At 47.5% G+C, this 20,257-nt stretch overlaps 1 protein-coding gene across 6 annotated transcripts in view; it reads left to right on the plus strand.

Annotated features, from left to right (window-relative positions):
• Nucleotides 1-19,861: 19,861 nt before the first annotated feature.
• FAM168A (family with sequence similarity 168 member A) overlaps nucleotides 19,862-20,257 on the plus strand; it is a 360,452-nt gene continuing 360,056 nt past the window's right edge. For 5 of the 6 annotated variants that reach the window (XM_074954883.1, XM_074954937.1, XM_074954962.1 and 2 more), the window contains exon 1: nucleotides 19,870-20,000. The gene's annotated coding sequence lies outside the window, so the exon portion shown is untranslated. Of the gene's footprint in view, nucleotides 20,001-20,257 lie in introns of all 6 variants that reach the window. The other variant, XM_074954973.1, reaches the window with a different exon arrangement.

The raw sequence follows: 20,257 nt of genomic DNA on the forward strand, positions 1-20,257 counted from the left end.
AAGTATTTCAGATACTTTCCTGATTGCACTTCTCATTGGCACTCCAGCTCATTCCTTCTGGTATTGCCGAGTCCGGTGATGTGTTCTATGTAGATGTCCCTTGGCCACCTGATGGCATCCGACACCATGAGTTGCCGCATCAGCAGAGCGTAGCGCTGACCGAGTCTGCCTTCTTTCAACACTTGCTTGTTACTGGGGTCCCATGCACCCAGGGCTCGGATGACCAGTGCGTGTTACTGCACTGCCTTGTAACCTGCAAGGCAGAAGTACTTGGAGGCATCTAAAGAAAGCTGAGTAAGGGGAGAGGATGTCAGGAAATACATAGATATGCCCCGCTAAAGGACTTCATGTGACAGGGAGCAAATCACACTGCTCAGGAGGATAGTACACTTATGGTCTTAGCCCAAGATGTCTTTGTGCCCTAGGGAAAATGAGGACGGGAGTAGTTAGATCAAAGGGCTGGGTGTTAGAACTCCTAAGCCTGTCGCTGACTTGCTAGGGAAGTGAATTCACCTCTCTGAGCCTTATTAAATTCTTCCTAGCTTTTGTTTATACATTGTCAATAGGAACAATAATACTTTCCACTTTTCCTAGATCTCAGCAGGAAGTGTGTCAGTATTATTCCAATTTGAAACGTGGGATTTAAGTAACTTCGCTTCGGAGTCACTGGCAGAGAACCCAGGTCTCTTGACTCATCGCTGCAGAATGCTGCCTTCCTGCTTTAAATGATATGTACCAATCCATTCCTGAGATGGGGGAAAGATCCATGGAAAATGGATCTTGAGTGGCTGTGGGCTGACCATGAGATGCCACTAAGGTTAGATGTCCATGCAGATAATAGCTTTTTCTGTATCAGATGGAGGTGGGATGATTCCAGATGGAGGTGGCAGCTTGGATGGGATTGGCAGTTGGAAGGGATGGTGATTACTACCTATGTCATGGTCCAACCATTACTTTCTTCAGTTTGGGGTCAGGGCACTCCTTTGTCATCAAGGGAAGGGGCCTGTTTCAAAGATCCAGGACTGATGGAGCCAGTGTGTTTCCAGATGGCAACGTGGAGAGACAACTGGGCCTTCCAACAGACTAGGCCACTGATGGCCTGGTGAGACCTCAATGGCTTTTTTTTCCTGCTCTAAATGCCTTCTTCCCCATACTCATCCTTACAAATGAAGTGAGCAGGGGAGATGGCTGCAGCAGTGGAAGAGGACAGAGCACCAGGCTGGAAGTCAAGAGACCCAAGTTCTATTCTTAGCTCTTTGGCTGTCCTGCTGAGTACCCTTGGATATGTCATATCACCATTCAGTGCCTCAGTTTCTCCACCTGTAAAACAGGGAAATACAATAGCTGCTTGATAATGGTTAGGCTGCTGGAACACTGAAATCATGCTAATCAATATGGTCTCATTGTTTCCTTGCACTCCCCCATCTGTCTGTATCTATCTGCTGTCTCTTATCATATACTTCGATTGCAAGCTCTTTGGAGCAGGGACTATCTCTGTTCTGTGTTTGTACAGCGCCTAGCACACTGGGATCCTGGTTCGTGACTGGGGCTCCTAGATGCTGTGGTAAGACAAATAATAGTACCCTCCTTTGCCAAGTGCTTGGAGTTCTGTGGATGAAAAGCACTACTATATCAGAACAGGGCTAAGTTGCATGCTGAGTCCAATAGGAGCAAAAAGATTCTGCTGTCTCATAAGAATGGCCATACTGGGTCAGACCAATGGTCCATCTAGCCCAGTATCCTGTCTTCCGACAGTGGCCAATGCCAGATGATTTCAAGGGAATAAACAGAACAGTGCAATCATCAAGTGATCCATCCCCTGTCCAGTCCCAGCATCTTGGCCTATAACTGAAAAGGAGGCAGTCACAGATAGCCCCTTAGACTTCAGTTTCATCTGTGATCATTCACTATTTTCCTATGTAACCCTCAGCCTGTAGTCTGCAAGTGAAATTCTTAAGTGGGAGAGGGACTCTAGTCTGTTCTTTTCAGACTGAGAATCTTAAGTGAGGGGAAAACAATAACAAATACATCAAAGAAACCTGAAAAGGATAACTGACCCACAAGTCATCCAGGAGAGGGAAGAGGGAACTGTATGTAAATGGACTGAATACCTATCCTGTCCTCATCAGAGCAGCAGCCACTGAGCTAACATCTACCCTCAGCCCCTGCCAGGGGACTGGCTTTGTTGGTAACTCAGAAACAACAACACAACATGTATATCTGCTGAAGCTGCTTCACTGTGATTAACTGTCCCTAGAGTTTCCCTCTGTGGCCTTTTTTGTCCTAGATTCCTCTTCCTAGAGGCTCTCATGTCCCAGGTGGTGATAATGAGCCGTACACCTGCTGCAATGATTCATCACAACTCCTGGCAATGCAAGTGCAGGGTTCTAACACCTGCTAACCAGGTGGGTCAGCAGAAAAGTTCTGTTAGCCAGTTATACTGAGCTTATTAAAGCCCCAAATCCTTCAACCACTTATGCATGTGTGTAGTGCCATTGACTTTAATGGGCCTATTTATGTGTATAAAGTTAAGCATATGTGTTTACAAATCATAACAGACAGGAATTTTACTGATAAGTTTACTTTCTACGCTGTTTGGTTCTTTGTGTAGTTTGCAATTTGCTCAGTTTGGACAACTTGAAAAAAGAAACGCATTCCGTTCCCTTTCTGGCTCTCATCTGTAAGTCTGCCAATGCTGCAGAGGAAGGCTTCAATCAAAAGAAAGCTATTGTTTTAATTTCAAATGAACAAAAAAACCTAAAACATTTGTAAAATATTTTTCTACAATACCGACATTTTCACACTAAACTGCCTGACTGACCTTCTAACGTATTATTATTGAATAGATATTATGTTGATAGATTACAGTGCTGTGACCATGAGCTGCTGGTTCTACAAAGAGCTGGATGTGATACTCAGTGGCGACCCCACCTCCACTGCCAAGACCACTGTGGATTCTTTGGTGGCTCACGTGTCAGTCGAGAGTGGACCGAGCCAGGAGGAGGAAATCTTGGATGAGGATGTGGAGGGGGGGCACCTAGAGGCAGAGGATGACTCAGAGGTCAGAGATGCATACAGCCAAGAGCTCTTTTCTACCCAGGAGGAGGCTAGCCAGTCACAGCTGTCGGATGTTGGCGAAGTGCAAACAGGAAAGGAGGACCCTAGTAAGTGGATTTGATTTTTGGGAATCATTGATGTGAGTTGTTGGGGGCAGGACAGTTGCAGAAAGCAGGCTTGTCCCACCACATGCCTAGTCTGAGCAGTGGAACAGGCTGTTGATAGACTCCCTCACTTCATGGGAATCTCCCTCAGATCTCCAGGAAACTCTCGTGGAGATACTGAGCAATCTGCCGCCGCAGGTTCCTAGTCGGAGCTGCTTTGTTTCTTGCCCCATTAACGGAAACTTTCCCACGCCACTGTGGCATCACAGGGCGGGGGGGGGGGTACCATTGCTGCACACAGACAAGCATAGAGGCCAGGGCAGAAGCTGCAGGCTTGGAGAAGACCCTCCCTTGATTCCCTGCTCACCCTCAGCAGCAAGATATCTTCCATAATGAACACATCCTGTGGAAAGTGTGGGGACAGGAATGATTATCAGGCCCCCTCTACAGTGCAGGCTGTCCCCAAGAGCCACGTGCCCAGTGTACAGTAGAGTCCAGGAAGGGTGATTTACCCTGCCCCTGTGCCTACTCACCATTTTGGGGGTCTTGTGGCTCATGTGTGCTTGCCTGGGGTCAGCCAGTTAGTGACAGGTGTGTAAGTACTGGCTGGGTTTTAAATCACTGAATCAGTGTTGTGTGTGTTGCAAACAATACTGCTTCTGTAAAACGTTGCGTTTAAACTTCACAGAGATGACCTTGGGAGCCCAGCCTCCCTCTTTGTTATCGGCAGCAGAATGGCTGCGCAGAATTAGAAAGCTGCCACAAAGAACTAAGGAGGACTTTCTGTGTGATGTTATGATGCGCTCCACCCCAGAGAAACAGGAATTGAAGGAATGATGGGACAGCAAGAAGAGGGATCGAAAGGAGAATGTGGCATGCTGGAATGAAGCCATGGAGTGGCTCTTAAAGGTTATGGAGCGACAAGTGGACATGCTCCAGGCGATACTAATTCTGCAAACTGAGCAGCTCCGCACCCGCCCGCCCTCCCCTGCAGCCGCTATTGCAAAACTCTTTCCCATGCTCCCCCTAGACACTGCCAACACACTCTTATAAACCTCCTGGCTCCAGTCTGTATGTGTGGCATTCCACTCCTGCCCCGTCACAGTCCAGTACTGCAGACTCCCAGTATCCACTGCACTCAACAGCCATCCCTCTGCAGTTTAGCCCTGATGAAGTACAGTGCCCGCTGCATTGTACTCAAAAGGAGGCAGTTTGATATGATCCATGGACATACACAAATCTTTAACTGTCCCAGGACCAACCTCCTCTTGAGACCTTCCTTCCTTCATCCCCCCTCACTGCTGATGGGTTTTTTTTGTTTGACTCTCTCCTCCAGTTGTTTTAATAAAAGAATTGTGTTGGTTTGAAAGCCATCTTTATTCTATTAATTGAAAGCAAAAAGAGCCCTGCAAAGCAACATACAATTATGTTAAACAACATATTGCATCGTCTGAACCAATCACCTCCTAGCATTACAAGCACTGCACTCCTACACATAGCAACAAATATTAGTGGCTTTCAGCTTCAAATTGCTGCCTCAAGGCATCCCTGGTCCTTACAGACCTGCACTGCACCCCTCTAATAGCTATGGTCTCTGGCTGTTCAAAGTCAGCCTCCAGGCAGACAGCCTCTGCGGTCCAGTCCTGAGTGAAGCTTTCACCCTTCCCTTCACAAATATTATGGAGCATACAGCACGCAGCTATAAGCATAGGAATATTGTCATCGGCTAGGTCCAGCCTCCCATATAGGCAGCGCCAGCGGGCCTTTAAACAGACAAAAGCACATTCTGCACTTGCTCAGCCTGTTGTTGAACTGCTCCGTGCTGCTGTCAAGGTTCCCTGTATATGGCTTCATAAGCCATGGCATTAGGGGTATTGAGGGGTCTCCCAGGATCACAATGGGCATTTCAACTTCCGCTATAGTGATCTTCTGGTCTGGAAAGAAAGTTTCTGCTTGCAGCTTCCTGAACAGGCCAGTGTTCCAAAAGATGCATGTGTCATGGACCTTTCCGGACCAGCCTGTGTTAATGTCTGTGAAACGCCCACGGTGATCCACAACCACTGAGAGAACAATTGAGAAATACCCCTGGTGATTAATGTACTCAGTGGCTAGGTGGTCTGGTGCCAGAATTGGAATGTGCATGCCATCTGTTGCCCCTTTGCAGTTAGGGAAGTCCATTTGTGCAAAGCCATCCACAATGTCATGCATGTTGCCAGGAGTCACAGTCTTTTGGAGCAGGATGCGATTAATGGCCTTGCAGACTTCCGTCAACACAAGTCCAACAGTCGACTTTCCCATTCCGAACTAGCTAGTGACCGATCGGAAGCAGTCTGGAGTAGCCAGGTTCCACAGTGAGATCACCAAGTGCTTCTCCAACTGCAGGGCAGCTCTCATTCTCGTGTCCTTGCGCTGCAGGGCTGGGGTGAGATCACACAGTCCCATGAATGTGGCTTTCCTCATCTGAAAGATCTGCAGCCACTGCTCATCATCCCAGACGTGCATCACGATGTGATCCCACCACTCAGTGCTAGTTTTCTGAGCCCAAAAGCGGTGTTCCACTGTGGTCAGCACCTCCCTAAATGCCACAGTCAATCTGGTGTCGTAGCTTCTTTGCGTGGTGAGATCAGTGTCAAACTTCTCTTGTCTTTGTAGTTTAAGGAATAACTCCACTGCTACTTGTGACGTGTTGGTCAGAGCTAGCAGCATATTGGTCAACAGTGCAGGATCCATTCCTGCAGATGGAAGATGTAGAGCACGCAGTACGCAAACCATTGAAAGATGGTGCCAAATGTGGACGGAAGCACAGGGATTGCTGGGATGTGAAGCAATGCATCATGGGGCATTGGGACAGGACCCAGGATGCCCCTCAACCCCCTCCGCCTTCCCACAACTCTTAGCGGCAGCAGAGGAAGAGGTGCTCTGTGGGATAGCTGCCCAGAGTGCACCACTCCAAATACCGCCTCAAGTGTGAACGCGCTATTGCGTAGGCAGCTGTCAGTGTGAACACACAACAGCGGTTTCCCTTCAGTGCTCTCTGAGTGGCACTGTAACTGTCGGCAATGTAACTCTGCCTGTGTAGACATGTCCTGAGTGCCTACCAATAGTGTATTAAGTAACAGACTAACCTCTTTCACATGTTTCTTCTGTCATCCTCTCCCCTGGGGGAGAAGTGTCTTGTTTTGTAATTGTTTTTATTATATATATTCAACTGCTGCTATCTGTTTATGTTAGAGAAGACAGGTCAAAGAAATATGCCTTTGACTCAGAGCGGGCAGTTTATGGTGAGGTTTACGATAAAGCCGAGCTCCTGGGGAGTTCATTCTGCAGTCCCCTGAGAAAGCTCTGTCTCCTGATGGTAGAGTGTTCCATTGTACTAGAGGAGCAAAGGTGTCAACCATGGGCTTCATCCTAGAGCTTCATGTAATCTAAATGACTAATATAAGTAATATAATAATTAGGGCTGTTGATTAATTGCAGTTAACTCATGCAATTAACTCAAAAAAATTAATCATGATTTAAAAATATTAATCACGATTAATCAGTTTTAATCACACTGTTAAACAATAGAACACCAATTGAAATTTATTAACTATTTTTGGATGTTTTTCTACATTTTCAAATATATTGATTTAAATTGCAGCACAGAATACAAAGTGTACAGTGCTCACTTTATATTATTTTTATTACAAATATTTGCACTGTAAAAATGATATACAAAAGAAATAGTATTTTTCAATTCACCTCATATGAGTGTAACCCCCAAGCAGATTACATAGATTCCTGGGACTGTCTGCTGGCAGCCTGTCCATCAAAACTTGTAAGCGGATTGGCATTAAAGGAGGTAACCAGGTGGAGAGGGGGCGCTACACAAGTACTGTAGTGCAATCTCTTTATTGTGAAAGTGCAATTTACAAATGTAGATTTTTTTTGTAACATAACTGCTCTCTAAAACAAAACAATGTAAATCTATAGAGCCTACAAGTCCACTCAGTCCTACTTCTGATTCAGCCAATCACTAAAACAAACAAAAGTTTGTTTACATTTACAGGAAATAATGCTGCTGGCTTCTTATTTACAATGTCACCAGAAAGTGAGAACAGATGTTCTCATGGGACTTTTATAGCCAGCATCGTAAGGTATTTACATGCCAGATATGCTAAACATTCATATGCCCCTTCATGCTTCAGCCGCCATTCCAGGTGACATGCTTCCATGCTGATGATGCTTGTTAAAAAAATAATGCATTAATTAAATTTTGACTGAACTCCTTGGGGGAGAATTGTATGTCTCCTGCTCTGTTTTACCCGCGTTCTGCCATATATTTCATGTTAGAGCAGTCTCAGATGATGACCCAGCACGTTTGTTTTAAGAAAACTTTCACTGAAGATTTGACAAAATGCAAAGAAGGTACCAATGTTTGATTACTAAAGATAGCTACAGCACTGGACCCAAGGCTTAAGAATCTGAAGTGCCTTCCAAAATCTGAGGATGAGGTGTGGAGCATGGTTTCAGAAGTTGTTAAAAGAGCAACACTCCGATGCGAAAACTACAGAACCTGAATCATCAAAAAAGAAAAACAACCTTCTGCTGGTGGCATCTGACTCAGATGATGAAAGTGAACATGTGTTGGTCAGCACTGCTTTGGATTGTTATCGAGCAGAACCCATCATCAGCATGGACACGTCCCCTGGAACGGTAGTTGAAGTGCATGTGGCACGTAAATATCTTGCAATGCCGGCTTCAACAGAGCCACGAGAACGCCTGTTCTCACTTTCACGTGACATTGACCACAAGAAGCAGACAGCATTATCTCCTGTAAATGTAAACAAACTTGTTTGTTTGAATGACTGGCTGAACAAGAAGTAGGACTGAGTGGACTTGTTGGCTCTCAAGTTTTAAACTGTTTTATTTTTGATTGCAGTTATTCTTGGTACATAATTCTACATTTGTAAGTTCAGCTTTCATGATAAAGAGATTGCACTACAGTACTTGTCTGAGGTGAATTGAAAAATACTATTTCTTTTGTTTTTTACAGCACAAATATTTAGAATCAAAAATAAATATAAAGTGAGCATTGTACACTTTGTGTTCTGTGTTGTAATTGAAAACAATATATTTGAAAATGTAGAAAACATCCAAAAATATTTCAGTAAATGGTATTCTATTATTGTTTAACAGTGTGATTAATCGTGATTAATTTTTTTAAATTGCTTGACAGACCTAATAATAATAATAATAATTTGTATGATGGTAACGCCTAGAGGCTCCAGCCATGATTGAGGCCCTGCTGCGCTAGGTGGTGTGTACACACTCAGCCCCCAAGGGGTTGACATTTAAATCACATCGAGACTTAATTCTTCACCTCCCAACAGGAACGCTCCCACTGATTTTCCCAAAAGCTTTTTTTCTCAGTCAGAAAACTAAAGCACTCCTTCCCAGTAATGGAGCTCACCCAAACAATGAAGGCATCCCCAGCAGCAACAGTTTCAGCAGCTCCAGTCTGGAGAAGCACGCTATGAATATGAGACGGGTTTGGGGTTTTTTGGTCTTCGCTCTCCTGTGGCTGAAGGGATCTGACTAACAGATGCTCATGTTTGAACTGCGCTCTGTTCACTCTGGTTTTGCTTAGTGAGCAATGGCTCCTCGAAGGTTTTATGTAAATTTTTTATGTCTCTTGCTCTATAAAAAATTAACAGAACCTTCACATTTGTGGAAAATGCACTTCATAACTAGATGCGCTCACAGCAAAACCTGTAGCAGGCACCAGCATTGTAAGTCAAGCTCTCTTCTGAAAAGCCCTTCCCAATGTATGGTTTCTAATTCTTCAATTGCTTCCATAAGGACAATTAAGAAACTGGTTTTTGTTGCTACTTTACATGGTCATTGGAGACAGATTTTACTGTAGTCTAATCTAATTCCAATATTTATGTATCTGGATCTACCATCTAACCACAATATATATGTATGTACCTAATATCTGGATATGCACATACTGAAATAAAGGCAGATTATACATATGCATTGATATGAATATCTGACTACACATATGTGGGCGTGTTCGAATAAGTGTATCTCTGTCAGCAGTCAGTACTAACCCATGTTGTGTGCCAATTAAAAGCATCACTTACATGGTGCTTCTGTCAGCTCTCATGAGTGCCAGACCTGATTTAAAGTAACCCCCTGCTTGTTTTTATCCATAGGGTTACTAATCGCACGATATGGCATCTGATACTAGGCTTCCCTTCTCTTTTGGTTTTGATTCCTCTCTTGGAGCGATTGACCTTTAACAAACTATCTGGAGCTGCAAGCCAGTCACCTCAGATAAAAGACCTACTTTCTGGGGGACAAGTTGAAGGTGTCGCCATCTCTATATCTTCTTACGGATGCCAAAGGTTCTTGCAGTCACCATGTAGGCCTTGTGATGATTCTCCTATGCACAACAGCTCAGGATATTCATAAGTGTAATTTTAACACAATATTTGTGGACAATGCATATCGATGTCCTCCATTTTCCACCCTAGTATGACATTAGTAATGTTGAGGGTTGGGCTTGTTGCAGGAGTTAAAGCTTTAGGCATTCCTGGGCAAATCACTTAATCTTGCTGTGTCTCGGTTTGCCACCTGTAAAATGGGCTAATACACCTTTTCTCCACCCTTGCATGTCTGTCTTGTTTAGCTTGTAAACTCTCTGGGACAGGGACTGTCTCTTACTGTGTGTTTGTACAGCACCTGTACAATGGAGCCTGAATCTCAGCTGGGGCCTTTAGATGCTACTGTCATCCTCATCAATAATGCACTCAGTTTTACTTGATCTTATTTGAAGGCCCTGATCCTGTAATTGGCTCTGCACAGGCAACCCCGTACTTCCATGCCGAACCCAATTAAAGTAAGTGGAACTCCGTACAAGCACATGGGCCCTCCCATGCAGTTCCAATTGCAGGATCAGGGCCCAAGGTATTACAAACGTGGTTCAAACGATTGGTTTTCACCCTTTCCCCATTTGGCTTTACAGTGCTGCAGCGTGTCTGTCAGCAGGAAGCAGGCTGTCTGGCTTTTGACTTCAGCAGGGGCAGAGTTAGGCCAACACTGAGCACTTTTGAAGCTCAGATGTGTACGCAATAGGCCAGGTTGTCCATGTCCCTACACTTGGGACCTGCTTCTCATTTACACTTTGGCCCTTTAACAGCACTTTGGTGATGTGCGGGGAGCTTACAGTGAGATCTTGGCTCTTTGAGTTGTCCTTTACACGGATGCACAGTGGGTCTGAAATGTTGCCAGATCACAGCTGCAGCATCGTATGCTCGCTTTGCTCAGCTACAGAAGGGGCAGGGCCAGGGTGTACTTGCTCCAGTGGCTGCGTGCAGCTCCTTTGCCAGCTCCTCCCGCTCCTGATCTGTGTCATTGCATTTTAAAAAGCACACGCTTGTGAAAATCCACAGCTGGGAAAGTGATACAAAGACCTAGTTTTTGTTCTAAACACCTGGGTGTCTCTTGAAGCTCAGTTTGTGAAAATGCACCGGTGCGTCTCATGGTGGAAGAGTGAGGTCATGTCACCTCTTTCTGGTTGAGCATTCATAGTACAGTAGCAGGTAGAGACCCCCGACAGAGACTGGGGCACTGCACAAACACCCAAGAGACAGTCCCTGCTTCAAAGAGCTTATGAGGTGGAGAGACAAGACGAACAAAGGCAAGGGTGCTGGAACACTTAATGGTGAGGGTGCTGAAAGCCAGCCCCCTTACCCTTGTCTGACCCCCACAGAGCTGGGGCTGGGAGCAGGGCTGTGTCTGTGGGAGGGGGGACCCGGACAGGGGTAAGGAGGCTGAGGCTGGGGTCACAGCTGGGGGTGGGCGCGGGGCCAGGAGCGGAGCACTGGGTGCGGGGTGGCAGCCAGGACCCTGGGCATGGGGCCGGCAGCCATAGGCATAAGAACTAGGGCTGCACAGGGTGCTGCAGCACCTCCAGGTTTTACGCAGGGCTCTGCTGCCGGCCCAGGGTCCCGGCTGCCATCCCGTGCCCAGGGCTCCACTTCTGGCCCCGCCCCCAGCCTTGGCCCCTATACCTCTATCTGGGTCCCCCCATCCTGGAGACACGGCCCTGCTCTCAGACCCAGCTCTGGTGTGTGGGCGGATAGACAGGAGTAAGAGGGCTGGCTTCCAGCACCCCTACGATTAAAAGTGTTCCAGCGTGGGGTGGCAGCGGGGACCCTGGGTGTGGGGCCATCAGTGGAGCCCTGGGCACGGAGCAGCTGCTGGAACCAGGCCTGGGGGCAGGGTAGCAGCCAGAACCCTGGGTATGGGGCCGTCAGAGGAGCCCTGGGTATGGGGCCAGCAGCCGGGACCCTGGGTGTGGGGCCATCAGTGGAGCCCCGGGTGCAGGGCAGCAGTGGGGACCCTGGGTGTGGGGCCGGCAGCTCGGACCCTGGGCGAAGGACTGGCAGTGGAGCCCTGCGAAAAACCTGGGGGTGCTGCAGAACCCCCCGCAGCCCTAGTGCCTGCGCCTATGGACGAAGGGTGGGAATGAAAACAGAAGCCGGGATGGTGAAGTGACTTGCCCAAAGTCACACAGGAGATGATCAGTGACTGAACTCAGACTAGAACCCAGGTGTCCTGACTCTCTCCCAGTGCCTGATCCACTAGAGCAAACTGCCTCATAAGTGACCTCTGGGCAAGGGAGCAAAAGATGTTAATATAAATGTGCACTTTGGTTCCTCTCCTGTAGTGTCTAGGTACTACTGTGAGGGGTGTGTTAAGGGTCTGCCCCCATTGAGATCCATGGCAAAACTATCAAGGGCTTAAAAAGGAACTGGATCATGCCTAATAGTACCTAAGGTAGCCCCTACTCATTCTCTGTTCAGAACTGACATTTACAGAAAGGTGAAGGTGAAGAAGTTTTACGTCACACAGATTTAAATGGCACACACAAATGAGGCTGGAATTAATAGCTAATACCTGGTTTGGGAATCTTAGCTCCATAGACAGTTCAAACATAGGGGGACAAATTCTGGTCCTGCCCCAGCGCAGGAGCTGGACTAGATGACTTTTGAGGTCCCTTCCAGCCCTACAACTCTATGTTTGTGCCCTGATTTACACCAATGCAGCCGATGGTCTTATTATAGTTAAGGCTCAAGAATGGCTGATCAAGGAGGCTGATCAATAGATCAACCATTATTATCTGGGTTCTGATAGTGGCTCTACCACAGATTTCTTCTGTGCCTGACCTTGGGAAAGTCACTTATAGAGTGAGATTTTCCAACATGCTCAGCACTGGCTTAATTTATTCCCATTGAAGTCACTGGTATAACTCCTGTTGACTCCATCAAAAATGGATTTGGGCCAACTAGCTGTATTAGATACTTGCCTGGCCCCTATTACCATAGTACCTGAGCATTTCCCAATCTCAAAGGTATTTATCCTCGCAACACCCCGGGGGGAAGTAGGGAAGTGCACTGCTACCTAGAAATAGCAATAAGTAAACTGAAGTCAGGGGGACTGAGTTATCTATCTGCCGCCCTGACCGGGAAAAGAGAGAAGTCTGCTGCTTGCCAGGGGCTAAGATTCGCAATGTGACGGAGAGACTGCCGAGACTCATCAAGCCCTCGGAGCGCTACCCCCTCCTGCTTCTCCACGTGGGCACCAATGATACTGCCAAGAATGACCTTGAGCGGATCACTGCGGACTACATGGCTCTGGGAAGAAGGGAGTTTGAGGTGTAAGTGGTGTTCTCGTCCATCCTCCCCCTGGAAGGAAAAGGCCTGGGTAGAGACCGTTGAATCGTGGAAGTCAACGAATGGCTACGCAGGTGGTGTCGGAGAGAAGGCTTTGGATTCTTTGACCATGGGATGGTGTTCCATGAAGGAGGAGTGCAGGGCAGAGACGGGCTCCACCTAACGAAGAGAGGGAAGAGCATCTTTGCGAGCAGGCTGGCTAACCTAGTGAGGAGGGCTTTAAACTAGGTTCACTGGCGGAAGGAGACCAAAGCCCTGAGGTAAGTGAGCAAGCAGGATACCGGGAGGAAGCACAGGCAGGAACGTCTGTGAGGGGAGGGCTCCTACCTCATACTGAGAATGAGGGGCGATCAGCAGGTTATCTCAACTGCCTATATACAAATGCACAAAGCCTTGGAAACAAGTAGGGAGAACTGGAGGTCCTGGTGAAGGCAAGGAATTATGACGTGATTGGAATAACAGAGACTTGGTGGGATAACTCACATGACTGGAGTACTGTCATGGATGGTTATAAACTGTTCAGGAAGGACAGGCAGGGCAGAAAAGGTGGGGGAGTAGCACTGTATGTAAGGGAGCAGTATGATTGCTCAGAGCTCCGGTATGAAACTGCAGAAAAACCTGAGTGTCTCTGGATTAAGTTTAGAAGTGTGAGCAACAAGAGTGATGTAGTGGTGAGAGTCTGCTATAGACCACCGGACCAGGGGGATGAGGTGGATGAGGCTTTCTTCCGGCAACTCGCAGAAGCTACTAGATCGCACGCCCTGGTTCTCATGGGTGACTTATATCACCCTGATATCTACTGGGAGAGCAATACAGCGGTGCACAGACAATCCAGGAAGTTTTTGGAAAATGTAGGGGACAATTTCCTGGTGCAAGAGCTGGAGGAGCCAACTAGGGGGAGAGCTTTTCTTGACCTGCTGCTCACAAACCGGGAAGAATTAGTAGGGGAAGCAAAAGTGGATGGGAATCTGGGAGGCAGTGACCATGAGTTGGTCGAGTTCAGGATCCTGACACAGGGAAGAAAAGTAAGCAGCAGAATACGGACCCTGGACTTCAGGAAAGCAGACTTCGACTCCCTCAGGGAACTGATGGGTAGGATCCCCTGGGGGAATAACATGAGGGGGAAAGGAGTCCAGGAGAGCTGGCTGTATTTCAAAGAATCCCTATTGAGGTTACAGGGACAAACCATCCCGATGTGTCGAAAGAATAGTAAATATGGCAGGCGACCAGCTTGGCTTAACAGTGAAATCCTTGCGGATCTTAAACATAAAAAAGAAGCTTACAAGATGTGGAAGATTGGACAAATGACCAGGGAAGAGTATAAAAATGTTGCTCGGGCATGTAGGAATGAAATCAGGAGGGCCAAATCGCACCTGGAGCTGCAGCTAGCAAGAGATGTTAAGAGTAACAAGAAGGGTTTCTTCAGGTATGTTGGGAACAAGAAGAAAGCCAAGGAAAGTGTGGGCCCCTTACTGAATGAGGGAGGCAACCTAGTGACAGAGGATGTGGAAAAAGCTAATGTACTCAATGCTTTTTTTGCGTCTGTCTTCACGAACAAGGTCAGCTCCCAGACTGCTGCGCTGGGCAACACAGCATGGGGAGTAGGTGGCCAGCCCTCTGTGGAGAAAGAAGTGGTTCGGGACTATTTAGAAAAGCTGGACGTGCACAAGTCCATGGGGCCGGATGCGTTGCATCCGAGAGTGCTAAAGGAGTTGGCGGATGTGATTGTAGAGCCATTGGCCATTATCTTTGAAAACTCATGGCGATTGGGGGAAGTCCCAGACGACTGGAAAAAGGCTAATGTAGTGCCCATCTTTAAAAAAGGGAAGGAGGAGAATCCTGGAAACTACAGGCCAGTCAGCCTCACTTCAGTCCCCGGAAAAATCATGGAGCAGGTCCTCAAGGAATCAATCCTGAAGCACTTACACGAGAGGAAAGTGAGCAGGAACAGTCAGCATGGATTCACCAAGGAAAGGCCATGCCTGACTAATCTAATCACCTTCTATGATGAGATTACTGGTTCTGTGGATGAAGGGAAAGCAGTGGATGTATTGTTTCTTGACTTTAGCAAAGCTTTTGACGCGGTCTCCCACAGTATTCTTGTCAGCAAGTTAAAGAAGTATGGGCTGGATGAATGCAGTATAAGGTGGGTAGAAAGTTGGCTAGATTGTCGGGCTCAACGGGTAGTGATCAATGGCTCCATGTCTGGATGGCAGCCGGTATCAAGTGGAGTGCCCCAAGGGTCGGTCCTGGGGCCGGTTTTGTTCAATATCTTCATAAATGATCTGGAGGATGGTGTGGATTGCACTCTCAGCAAATTTGCGGATGATACTAAACTAGGAGGAGTGATAGATACGGTGGCAGGTAGGGATAGGATACAGAGGGACCTAGACAAATTGGAGGATTGGGCCAAAAGAAATCTGATGAGGTTCAACAAGGATAAGTGCAGAGTCCTGCACTTAAGACGGAAGAATGCAATGCACCGCTACAGACTAGGGACCGAATGGCTAGGCAGCAGTTCTGTGGAAAAGGACCTAGGGGTGACAGTGGACGAGAAGCTGGATATGAGTCAACAGTGTGCCCTTGTTGTCAAGAGGGCCAATGGCATTTTGGGATGTATAAGTAGAGGCATAGCCAGCAGATCGAGGGATGTGATCGTTCCCCTCTATTCGACATTGGTGAGGCCTCATCTGGAGTACTGTGTCCAGTTTTGGGCCCCACACTACAAGAAGGATGTGGATAAATTGGAGAGTCCAGCGAAGGGCAACAAAAATGATTAGGGGTCTGGAACACATGACTTATGAGGAGAGGCTGAGGGAACTGGGATTGTTTAGTCTGCAGAAGAGAAGAATAAGGGAGGATTTGATAGCTGCTTTCAACTACCTGAGAGGTGGTTCCAAAGAGGATGGATCTAGGCTATTCTCAGTGGTAGAAGATGACAGGACAAGGAGTAATGGTCTCAAGTTGCAGTAGGGGAGGTTTAGGTTGGATATTAGGAAAAACTTTTTCACTAGGAGGGTGGTGAAACACTGGAATGAGTTACCTAGGGAGGTGGTAGAATCTCCTTCCTTAGAAGTTTTTAAGGTCAGGCTTGACAAAGCCCTGGCTGGGATGATTTAATTGGGGATTGGTCCTGCTTTGAGCAGGAGGTTGGACTAGATGACCTCCTGAGGTCCCTTCCAACCCTGATATTCTATGATTCTATGAAGGCAGATTTTGGCCAGCATAATTAATTTCTCCCCCCAGGTTTCTCCTGTCCTTGGCAGTTTATTCTCTGAGCTCTCTCTCACTCAGGTCTGTATGGAACGCAGAAGAAGAGGATGCAGTGCTTGTCTTCTAATGAAGTTGCTGCATTGAGGCAGTTATCCCTTTTCTGACAACGGGGTATTCTTTTACCTTCCCCGTGTGGTCAGAAATCCATCTTATAAAGTCACTGAAGAAATCTGAATATGCAGAGATAACTTCATTATTCTAAAAAGAAAAGGAGGACTTGTGGCACCTTAGAGACTAACAAATTTATTTGAGCATAAGCTTTCGTGAGCTACAGCGCACTTCATCGGACAAAAGCTTATGCTCAAATAAATTGGTTAGTCTCTAAGGTGCCACAAGTCCTCCTTTTCTTTTTGCGGATACAGACTAACACGGCTGCTACTCTGAAACCTTTCATTATTCTAGACTTCAGCCTAGATACACACAAAGTACTTCATCAAAGCAAACAGTTTACTATACACCCGTTCTCTCTGCCAGTGGATATTTGCATCGCCCTTTTATTCTATGGCCAGTGAACAGCCTATTGGGCATAATAATGTGTGGAACGTTAGAGCAGTAAAGTAAGTGAAAGAGAGACTATGAGTTTAAATTATGAAATGGTCTCTCAAAATTTCCATCTGAAAGAGGCACTAGTGGGTAAAATTATTCCTTATCTTACTTACTAGATAGCTATCCTATACAGCAAAATCCATGTTGTCAACCCCAAGCATTCAAAAATCATAGTCAGGCTCCCAAAAATCATGAAATTGGATAAAATAATTAAATCTTAAAAATGAATGTTTTTGGTCCTGTTCATTTTCCTAATGTTTTTTCAGCTATTAGAGTTTACGTTTCCAAGCATTACTGTGCTACCATGAAGGATAATCTGCCTGCCTTCCTGAAATCCATTGTCTTTATTTTGCTGTTCTCCCTCCTACCATTCCTTAGAATCATGAACTCTGTTATTTCATGATCACTTTCAGGCAACCTGCCTTCCACTTTCAAATTCTCAGCCAGTTCCTCCCTATTTTACAAAATCAAATCTAGAACAGCCTCTCCCCTAGTACCTTTCTCCATCTTTTGAAATAAAAAATTGTCTCCAATACATTCCAAGAACTTGTTTGATAATCAGTGCCCTGCTGTGTTATTTTCCCAACATATATAATAACCTGACACTTGGAGCTGGAGTGTTAAGAAAAACCCCAAATGTTGTGAGACATACTGGTGTAAAACTGAAGTGATGTAGAGGTGAATTAGGCACAATAATTGCAATCCAGAGCAGTCAGACTAGACCTGTTTATATTGGACTTGGTGATGTACCTGAAAGGGGAAAATAAATGTCAGCAAGAGTATTCTTCTTAAGTGATGTAAGGTTGGCACCTGTTCCAGTATTTCTATTCTGAATTAACTGGGGTGAGTCTTGCACCACTAAAAGTGGTGTTATGACGTGACAATGTTTTTGTCTCAGTGTGATGGTGTTTTAATGCTGCATGATGACACAAAATCAATTAGCTGTGCTCTATTATTATTATTATTAGGAATTGGCTGGTATGTACATAGTATGTACCTGTACAAGATAGAATCAGAACTGATCAATTGTGTGTAGTAGGCTCTGTAAGGCTAACTGCTATGGAAGACTCTCTTTTAGCAGAAGTGGTAGGGACCTGTGCTTCTGGAGAAGAGTTCCAGTGAAGCTCTGTGAAGTTCCATGTCTCTCTGATGTGCAGCAGATTGACCACTGTCAAGTCAAAATCAGGCACGGACTGGTTACATTTTTGCTCAGTATTTGCTGAGTGCTGAAAATGCTCGGTCTTGTATCGAACACAGAAGAAAACGTGGTTCATACCACAAGAAGTTTAGAGTCCAGTCCAAGATTTCTCAATTTCCCTAGCAAGGCCTATGTTGATGGTGCAAATACTATACACCCTCTCTCTTTTTCCTGCGTTCTCCCCCTGTTATGAATGGTCATTCAGCGGTCTGCTGCAGTCCTCTGTTACGACAACGTGACTGGTACTTTCCAGTATGTCAAAGCAGGTTATATCTTACTGATACAAATTTTCTTTGTTTAATTTCTTTTAATTTATTTCCTTAAACTAATTCCCTCCTTCCCCTTAAATTAAAAACAAATGTGATGGTGGGGGTGAGGTACTCAAGCTCAGAAGAGCCCTAATGGTTGTTATATGGCCATCTTCCCCGTGTGCTAGAAATGCAAGCTTGCCAAGCCCTACTTCTTCTCTGTCACACACCCAGACCCACATGACTGTAGCTTCTGTTTGTCCTCCAGAACAAGAGATACAATAGCAAACATTAAAAAGTCATAATTTTACCAATAGTTACCATGCAGAGCATTCCCTTATACTCACAGGTAACTGTTGATATTGATTTTTTAACGACAACCAATTTTCCTCGATGTATAATTTGGCATTAGGTTTCTGTCTGTTGTCAAAATGTCAAAAATTCTAATGTTGATGTGTGTCTAATCTAGCTCCACAACCCCTACTCCCAGATACTCCCCCAGGGTGACCCACAGCACCAGGCTAGTCAATTACAGATGAGACAGAAAAAATTATGCAAGATCACAGCTAGGAAGGCATTTTAAGGAGCACTTTGAAAGAGAAGGACAGTGCTCCCTGTATGAGCCAGGGGATGTTCCAGCTGACAAGTAGTTTTGGGGACTGTCAGGCCTCTGGCTCCTGGCCCCCCTGATTGCTGGGGCTGCTGGTTCTCCAGGCTGCATTGCCTGATGGGGTGACTGCCCCTTAGGGCTGCTGATGCTCCAGGATAGGTGTAGTTGGACTTCTATATGTGGGGGGTCAGCTCTAGCCAGGCTGGGGGGGGGCAAATTCCCTGCCTGACAGAGGCCTGCTGGGGGTGGGGGGCATGCTCCCCCATTCCCCTCCCAAACTAGGCTCATAGGGGTCTAGGGTGACCAGGTACCAAGTGTGAAAAATCAGGACGGGGGTGGCGGGTGATAGCCATCGATGTAAGAAAAAGCCCTGAATATCAGGACTGTCCCTATAAAATCCGGACATCTGGTCACCCTATGGGGTCCGACAGTCCCCCCGCGCGCCCTGCAGCACCAGGTCTATTGACTACAAGTCCCAGCATGCCACACTCCATGACTACAGATCCCAGCATGCCGTGCTTCCGCAGCCTCCCAGAGCCGGCCTGTCTGTGACTACAGGTCCCAGCATGCCATGCACCCAGACGAGGCCGTGCGCCAGGGCTACCGGTCCCGGCGTGCCGCACTCCGCCGGGATCCCTGTCCGCCCAGCTCTCCGCGTTCCGCGCCCCGTGCGCGTTGACTACATGCCGCAGCAGGCCGCGCTCGCCGATCGCTCGGGCGCCCGACTATCGCGGTCAGTGGAAGACTACAATTCCCAGCGTGCTCGACACCAAGTCCCTCCCCTGAACTACAACTCCCGGCATGCAACGCTCCCGCCTGCTCCTCCCTTGTCCCCGGGAAGACTGGCGCGCCCACTGAAGTCCTACAGCTCCCACCGGGCTAATGCCCTCAAACTACAAGTCCCAGCATGCACTGCCCCCGTTTTGGTCCTGGGGAAAATTACACGTGCGAGGGGAAGACTACAACTCCCAGCATGCCTCGCGACCGATGCCGCCTCGCGGCCTCGCCGTGCCCGGAGCGTGGCCTGCCGGGAGCTGTAGTTCGCGGCTGGTCTCTAACGGTCCCGCTGGTGGTACTCTTCCCCCCCGCCCCTCGGCCTGTCCCCTCCCCCACTCTCTGGCTGCTGTGGGAAGAGACAGGAGCCGAGGCGGAGGAGGGGGAAGCCGCGCAGCCACCGCCACGGACACTGGGAGCGGGGACGCCGCCGGGGAGACCAGCCACCGTCTCGTTCGCCCGCAGGTGAGCGGTGAGGAGACCCCCCCGCCCAGGGGCCGCGAGCGGGCGCCCGGGGCCACCGCATCCCGGGGTGGGCCGGGCACCGCTGGGCTGGGGAGCGGGCGGGGTGTGTGTGGGGGAGCTGGTAGGGGGGCAGGGGGTGTGTGTGTGTGTGTGGGAGCTGGGTAGGGGGGCAGGGTGTGTGTGTGTGTGGGGGGGGAGCTGGTGGGGGGCAGGGGGTGTGTGTGTGTTGGGGAGCTGGTAGGGGGGCAGGGGGTGTG

The sequence above is a fragment of the Natator depressus genome, chromosome 1 (genome assembly GCF_965152275.1).
Source record: "Natator depressus isolate rNatDep1 chromosome 1, rNatDep2.hap1, whole genome shotgun sequence".
Taxonomy (NCBI): Eukaryota; Metazoa; Chordata; order Testudines; family Cheloniidae; genus Natator; species Natator depressus.